Source organism: Bidens hawaiensis, unplaced genomic scaffold (genome assembly GCF_021521415.1).
Source record: "Bidens hawaiensis isolate Kalapana, Puna unplaced genomic scaffold, B.hawaiensis_p1.1 tig00029321_1, whole genome shotgun sequence".
NCBI lineage: Eukaryota > Viridiplantae > Streptophyta > Magnoliopsida > Asterales > Asteraceae > Bidens > Bidens hawaiensis.
This window is the reverse complement of record NW_027494845.1, coordinates 247,047-255,863: the sequence shown is the minus strand read 5'-3', so window position 1 is coordinate 255,863 and position 8,817 is coordinate 247,047. Positions and strand designations below refer to the sequence as shown.

The 8,817-nt window shown below is 34.4% G+C and overlaps 1 pseudogene; it reads right to left on the bottom strand.

The window, feature by feature from the left end:
* Window positions 1–4,729: 4,729 nt before the first annotated feature.
* On the bottom strand, window positions 4,730–8,493 carry LOC143578679 (protein FAR1-RELATED SEQUENCE 5-like; annotated as a pseudogene).
* Window positions 8,494–8,817: the final 324 nt, after the last annotated feature.

The following is an 8,817-nucleotide window of genomic DNA, read 5'->3' as shown; positions in this document are numbered from 1 at the left end:
TGACAATATATATATATATATATAGGAATAGATATAGGCCATTAGATCAACCAATCTAATGGATGAGATTAGAAAAAATTTTAAAAGCATGGTGTTTCTTAATTATATCCTTCCTGATGTGTTTTTCAAGGGCATTTTAGTCCAACTAGTCTAATTATAAATGAACCACCGTTTTTTTAAATTACCAAATAGAGAATGTAGCTATCATTGTTGCTAAAATCTAGAATTAAAAAAAAAACTTTATCAATTAATTAAAGGATTCATCGTGTTTATCAATATTAACCTCCTGAAAAACTTTATCGGTGTAAATTGGAGATAGTTTGTTCAACATAGTTTGTGAGGAGTAAAGAAAGTAATAATCAAAAGGGTTGTAACTGAAACAACTTTTTTTATTCGTTAAGTTTTTTAAGAACGTATTATTTTTTGTTAACTGAAAGTTGTTTTTTGTCGTTTGGAATCAAGATGTTTAGGATGGCTGAGGAGGTCGAGAAGTCTAAAAAACGTGAGATGGCAATACGCAAAGGTGTGTCTAAGTTAGATGTTTTGGATTCAATGTTATTGGTTTTTTTATGATCAACTTTTGTTAAAAAATAGTTTGTTGTACTCAATATATTGTTACTAAATATCCGTAGTGTTTAATGAAAGTTGTCTACATCTAAGTGGAACAATGTTTCAAAACCTTTGATGGTTGACTTACTGATGTGAATGGTGTGTGTGTTTAATAATGATCTTAGTAGCTAACACACTAAGGAGGAGTCCCCGTATTACGATGAATACCAGTTTCAGTCAGTACACGAACACTTTGGTTTCCGTAATTGACTTGACTGTGTAATCAGATAGATCTGCAAATACCTAAAAGAAGTAGAAAAGGTAGACAAGATAATTCCCGTATTAATAGTTATTCATCATTATGTAATCAAAAATTTAGTAATAACTTTTCACCACATTTATTCAACAATCTAGGCGAAGAGGTTGAAAAGAAGCTTGTTAGAGTTAGAGGAGAAGGTAAGCTAAGTATAGAAAATGTTGATGGTCGTACTTTGAAGACACCAATTAAAAGTGTTTCACCAAATACGAGATTGGTTAATGACGGTTTTTTATCAATCTTCAATAAGACACCTACACCAACGAAAGAAACGGAAGAATTCTTTAAAGGTAAATTTATAGCTGTATGTAGATATTATTATATTTGGAATGTTTTTTGAAATACTTTTTTATGGTTATGTTTATTTGTTCAGCTCTAACGCCGAACAATGATTCGGACGATAAGTTTGTATCACCGCCGAATAATCGAATGAAAACAACAAAGGCAGCTGTTCCACATGTATTTTTTAAGTATGATGGTACTAAAATACGACCGAGAATTAAAACCTTAAATTTTTTGAATTTCATTAGAGAGCTCAATGACAATCAAAAAAAGCTTGTTAAAGAGATTGGGTTTGGCACAATACTTGAACTTAAGGTAGACCGGATACCAACAAGTCTCGGATACTGGTTGGTGAGGAACTATAACCATAAAACAAGTATCCTAGACATTGGGGTAGCTAAGATACATATAACACCACAACTAGTACATATGTTGCTAGGAATCTCGATGGGTGATACTAATGTGAATGAGATGAGTAGAGCACGTAACTCAGATGAAGTAGTTAATGAATGGAACAGTCAGTTTAAGCAGACGAACCAAATGTTGAGGCCGACAAGGTTTTTTGAATATTCGAGTAGGAAAACAACCAGTGATCGATTGTTTGTGCTGAACTTCTTGGTTGCATTTAACACTATGTTGGGAGGAGTAACCAGTAACAACTGTGTAAACCGAAAGTTCTTGACATGCATTAATAATACCAAAGAAATTAAAAATCTCAACTGGTGCCGATACATGATTACTCTGATGGAGCGATAAAAAAAAAGCTGGAATGAGGCTAAGGAATACAACGGATCAATGATGGTGCATGTGGTATGTAGATAAAAAACACGTTGGTTGTTTTTAATAACCTGATTAGAATACGTTGTTGTTAACATGCATTTGCTATATAGTTAATAATTTGTTATGTTATTGTTTATTGTATCTGACATTAGCGAATTGGGTAAATGATAAAGTTAAGGATTCAGACAAGTTGGCCCATGCAGTTACTCGTTTTACTTTTGACGATTTGGATAAACTGGAGTTTGATGAATTAAAAAAGCTTAGCTATGGGAAGTCCATCAAAAGAAATCAGTCTAAGATAAATGATGACAAAACAATACATAAACAAGATGTGGTTTCAAAGAATAAAAAATAACCGTTAAAAACGTTGTTGGACGCGGATGGTGTTAAATTTGCTAAAAAAACAACTAATTTCAGACATGTTAAAGACAAAAGAAGTTAATGTGGATCGATATGTTATATGCCATGTGGATGTTCATTCCAAAGGGAAGGGGAAAATAGTGGATGTAGACGAAGATGTAACCGATTTTTGGGCATAAAAAAGTTGCAAGAACTATTTAGGTGGTAATCCAATAATCAATGACAAGGGGCCTGGTGTTGTGCCAACTGAAACAACTGTGCCGCCTATTGGAGAGAGTGGGTTTACGCAATTTGAAATGGATACTCAACTCACTCAAACCGATGTTGAGGTAAATCTGTATGTTTTAAATGTAATGATTACCAACTATGTTCATTTATTATGAATTATATATTAATATACGAGTCGTAACAAAATGTTTTGGTGTAATATTTTTAGCTAGCAGCGCATAATTTGCTCGAGCAGATACACGAATTCGAGAAAAAACTTAGTGATATCAACCTTAGCCTTGAAGAAGCAAAGTACAAATACAAAAACAAAGAAGAGATTATTGAAGTTGAAAAACAATGGAAGTACACGAATGGAAAGTATTTCATTAGTGAAAACAAACAGACTGCTGGAGGGGAACGAGTGATTAATTTTGACACAAGCCCTGTGATTTTGACATAGAGAACAACTGAACAAATAGACACTAATGTTAAGAAATATATGGAATCCAAATATAGGACGCCTGTGAACAATCACTTGTGTTTAGCCTCTCAAAATTTGACCTCGGTTCAGCTGGTGATGTGCAGAAGTCCCACCATGTTGGTGACAAAATAGTGGTTGAGCATAATATATCCGGTGAGGACAACAAGGTTGAAGAAAACAGATCTAAGCATCCTGGAGCATTTGTTGAAGCCATGTGTTCTCGGTATGTGCAGCGTGTCGTGCAATTGAAGCAGTCGTTGTTAAAAGCTGAGAGCCTCGTGTCAAATATGATTTACGCGGCGTATGGCGAAACATGGTAAAACGGTTTTAATAAACGAACATTGTATATTATAGTTTTCTTGTTTTAACAGATTTCTTGTGACAGGAATGTGATGTTTAAAACGGCTGAAGGTATCATCGTGGGAAGTGTTGTAATGGAGACACTGCAACCAGGTCTATCATGGCTGCAAGTTCTTGGGCTGAAATATTAAACAATGAGGAGAGTGTAAGTCGAAATGGCATGACACACCGGTTATTCTGCTCTGGTGTAATGTTGGTAAGATACAATACCCCCGTGTTTACGGAAAAAAATAAAGTTAAAATTATATTTTACATGGTAGTTAAATAAATGTATGAAACACAGTTTACCAATCACTACAAAATGGACGAAGCAACAAGGCTCAATCAATTCACATCAAAAATGGTGTCGGTGCTGAAACAACAAGGTCTTCCAAATATAAATGGAGTACATTTGGTGTTCATACCAATTCTTTACCCGATTCGTTCCCACTACTATGTTATGGTGTTCAACCTGAACACCGGGAAGATTGAATTGCTTGATAACATAAAGTGTGATGCAAGATTTGAAGACCTATACGACAAATGGCCTTTTGTAATGGTATGTGTATTCATGTTAATTACGAATAGTTATATTTGTTTGAAAATTAGTGTTAATCATTAACTTGTGTTTGCTGCAGCAAGATACTTTTGCAGCGTACCTACATTCAGTTAAACATCGGGTGGCAGCGATGATTAAGGTGTCGAAAGTAGTAGTAATCGATATGCCTTGGCGAACTAAACAAAACTTTATAGACTGTGGAGTTTTTGCAATGCGTCACTTGGAAACGTATATGGGTGGAAACATGAAAGAATGGGAAGCTTGTTGCAATCTGTCAAAAGAGTTTGATGAACAAGGGCGATATTGTAAAAAGCAACAAATGGAGCTTGATGAGTTAAGTAGAAAATATGTTGCAAAGATTTTGTTAAGTAACATCAATGGGGCAAAGGATGACGTAATTCGGCGTGCACTATTATTTGACGCGCTCCCTTTATCTGAAAATGTAGCCTTGTATAACGATGCATTGGACATGATAAAGATTTGTTTGACGAAAGTCGACTAGCAAAAAAAGGTTTGGTTTTGGTGTTAGTCAATAATTTAATTGTGTTATGTTTTTTGTGTGTTTAAAAATAATGGATGTTTTGTTTGTAAACAGTTTGTGTGAATTGGTTTTTGGTATGAACATTATTTTTAATGATTTATGATTTGTATGGTTTCATAAATTCACGTCTTTCATTAAAACACAAATGTGTTACGCAAACGTTGATGTTAAATAAAATGTGTTGCACGAATAATTATGTGATGTCGAGTAAATCAAGTGTAAATTATAGCATGGTATACCTTGTTTAAAAGACGAATGGTAAAATCAAAATAATATCATGTCTCACTTTAATTAAAATAATAAGTTTTAACCACACTACTTCAAAACCAATTTTCTATGCAAATCTGTGTGAAACCCGTCATTATCAATGGACATAAATCTTTCTCTAAGTTTTTCGGTATAATATAATGATAATTGTTGGTTTCTTTCTCGCCTTCCAACTGCTTCCCTATAGACGAAAAAGAAAAAATAATTAATAAAATCAGTTCTCGAATGATTTATTATTTATTTAAAACAATATTCGATTAAAATGTTAAATCATAAAACCTGCAGACAATCCAACATGGGAACTGTTTCCCCGCACTACCAAGCTCCTGCAAAATAAAGAAACGAATCATAAAGTCATAAACTAGGAAAACCGCAACATGAACTGGCATTAACTAAAAAACTTGCCTGTGGTTTGGTGATGGTTTCGTTTGAGCTTGTATCTTTCGACATATTTGTATTCTTGGGGATCGGAGTGAATTCAACAGAGGCGCTTTTGACTTTTAGTGTTTCTTTTATCAGTTTTGTAAAGTTGACCACTGTTGGATCAACCGAACCGCGCTTAATGAGGTGTATATTGTCAAGATTTGCTTCTGTTATAGTGCCCACTTCAGGACCATGCTGCCAGAAAAGAAAATAAGTGCATAAACACTTCTCGGGCGTGTGTTCTTTGTGACAAACCTAATCCAGAGCTTGACTTATCGAGACATGATATTATTTTGATTTTACATTTCAGTGAAGATGGTGAATACGATTAAAAATATCATTATGTAATAAACTTTATTCATCATTATGAAATTAAAAATTTAGTCATAATTTAGTTGATATTGTTCAACAATCCAGTTGAAGGGGTGTTCATTTGCATAATAAGTAATTGTATTACAGTTAGAGGCAATGATCACTTGCCAAATGGGTACGTTTTTGCATTTAAAATGCTATTCAATTATCTATTTCCATTTACAACTAACTTTCGAAATTCTATAAGATAACAAGATAATTATACTAAAAATTAAAAAATAAACATTTGATCAATATTTGATCGAACAGATATGTATTATGATCGTAAGCTAACCGTAATTGACAACATATTCTTAGTTGACAGTGGTAAGAAACCCAGGGGTAATTTGGTCATAAAGAGTTGTTACAATGTGGATACATTTGGGTCAAACCACTTTTGTTGCAGGTCAAACTAAAAGGTAAAAGTCAAAATGATAAGACAAAATGAAAATGGATCTTGCAGAAATTAGATGTATCAAAAGTGGCAACAAAATGACCGTGTAAGCGAACAAATAAACAGCTTTATATTAAAAACAATAATGTATAAAAAACTTAAAGAAAAGAAATCATTCAAATTTTCTTAGTTCTACACCAATAAATATGGAAAACAATAAAAAAACGATTGCTATTCTTCAGTTTGTGGAGGCGAAGGATGTTTAGAAGGAGCATCCTCAGGGTGAATCTTGTAATGATTACGTGAATCATGACCAGGCTCACCACAAATTCCGCAATGATTACGTGGCTTCCCAGCTTGGCTAATCGCTTGCTCACGTTGTGATCTTATCCGATTGTGAACGCCACAACCTTTGTTCCTTATATCCGTAGGAACACGATATTAGCATGTGTGGGTTGAGTGGTGTTAAGCATGTCAGCAAACATGTCTTTGTTGGTTGGTGGTGGGGCAATAATTTGTATCTCGTCAACTTTAGCTTTATAATTGTTATATACTCAGCGTAATGGCTTAACTTCTCCATGTCACCAACCAATTGATTTATAACATGGTCATGTGCCTTGTTCATCTGCCGAACAACGGAGTAGACATCGTTATTACCAGCAACATCGACATGAGTATAAGAAGGAGCATGTAACGGACCATTAGCAATAGCATCTTTTGTCCACCTCCTGAGTATGTATCGCCGAGGGAAAACACTGACCTCTCCCATTCTAAGCACATTAAAAATATGTCAACATAACAGGCCAAATTGTTCAAACCTTTTGCAACTGAAATAAAGAGTTAAGTCTTCTTTGCGAAGCATAACCTGAATGTATGCAAATCCGTGTGTCACAAGTTATATATAAATAGAAAAAATACATTAAAATATATATATATCAAAACATACATCCCATGTTGATGATGGGTAGAATTCCCTGTCTTTCATAAAAAAACTTTATAAAATCACCAACAGGGTGATAACTCCTACACTGACATTTGTGAATAGCAGTATCAATTTCTAGTTGGACATCAAAGAAAATGTTTTTTGTGTAAATATCTGCAGCCTGCTTCTCTAGGGGGAAATTACTCCATGTTTCTGGAGCTTTGTACCTACTACCGTGATCATTTCTCCTATGCTCATGTCGTTGATGTTCAATTGCAGAATCAAAGTGAGCAAGAAACTCTACGAGAGTACAACGTGGGTTGAAAAACTTACCAAAAAATGGTTCTCACTTTCAGATCTGGATGAGGTACGCATCAGCCCAGCCATGTCTTCATCGCGATAGAATGCGGGAATCCATTAGCTTCTAAGTTGATAAATATCGGACAACCATTCATGTTCGGTTAGATGAAAATCATGAATTATACCGGCCCACTGTTGTTAAAAATGATCAGGGTAATCTGATCTGTCCAAACTATATCACACAACCTTTCTTTGAAATCCGTTTCGTTGCATAACTTTGATCCAACCTGATGTTAACATTACATAGAAATGGAAAAATATGAATAAAAAAAAGATACACTAAAAGTTATTTTGTTTATTGGTAATAAAATGTGTATACCTTTCGTGAAAGCTTATCCATTATATGCCACATGCACAATTTGTGCCTAGTGTCAGGAAAAGCGTCTTCAATCGCCCTCTTCATCGCAGGGTCCTGATATGTGACAAGAACTTTAGGTTCGTACCCAAATGCATCTTTAAAACTCTTCAACAACCAGGTGTATGTTTCTACCATTTCGTTTCCAAGTAGAGTAGCACCAAGGGTAACATTACAGTTATGGTTGTCGATGCCGGTAAAGGGAACAAACACCATCTTGTATCTGAAAATGATATGTAGTTGTGTTAGGCGACTAGCTAAGCTTTGAATTATTGGTAAGTAAATAAAAATTGATATATAATTTACTTGTTGTGTTGGTAGGTGGCATCAAATGATACAACGTCTCCAAATGTGTAGAAATTCCTCTTAGCGTATTCATCCGCCCAAAATAACCCCTTCAAAACACCATTCGGAGTAGTAGTAGTATATTCACACGTAAAATTTGGCAGGTACTCTTTTTTCCTCGTTAGTCGTTGAACCACCACTTCTGCATCATACTCACTAATATAGAGATTTTGGTCTCTCTTAAAGTTTTTGAAATCAACCTTTGTTGCGCCCACTTGATCGAAGCCACCAAAAATAGTCCTCATTATATTGAACGCTCTAACTGGTCCAATATTAATGTTAAACAAATCACTCAAAAGTGTAAACGACAAATTTCGAGCTGCACTAATAAAGTGCATATCATCCTCGGCAACAAAAGGGTGGTTGTGGGCCTCTATAAAATTATATACTACAAATTTACTCTCGACCGTTAACTCTAACCTAATTCGTGCTTCACATCCAGTACGTTGTGAAGGTTTCCTCCTTTTTTGTTTGGGCTGGTGTTCTTCATCTAACGTATCAACTTCCTTAGCCACCTTTTGACCTTCTTTTGAGCACACGAAATACTTACCCTGAATGATACCCCGAGACTTCCACTGAGTTGCTTTCCTTATTGAAAAACCACAAGCTAGAGCATATCTTTTGTAGAATGATTTTACAGACTCTAGGTTATCAAAAATCATACCTTCAACATGTTAACATGTTTAATTGATGCGCCACATTCTGGATAATAAGATTTTTTTTCAGATATTGGAGAAATGTGTTCAATGCCAACTGGTTGGTATGCAATACCATCTGTAAAACACATGTATTTATTTAACATACACAACTTAATGAGATTACAAAACATTAATACGTAAAAACAAAGAACAATAGTTTAACTATGATGGAATTCCCTATCGAACTATAACCTGGAAAATTACATTATTATATCAATTAAAAAAAATCAATGTTAACATTTGTTTCCATTTACTTTTTTGAAAAAATGACATGTTAACTGGAAATAC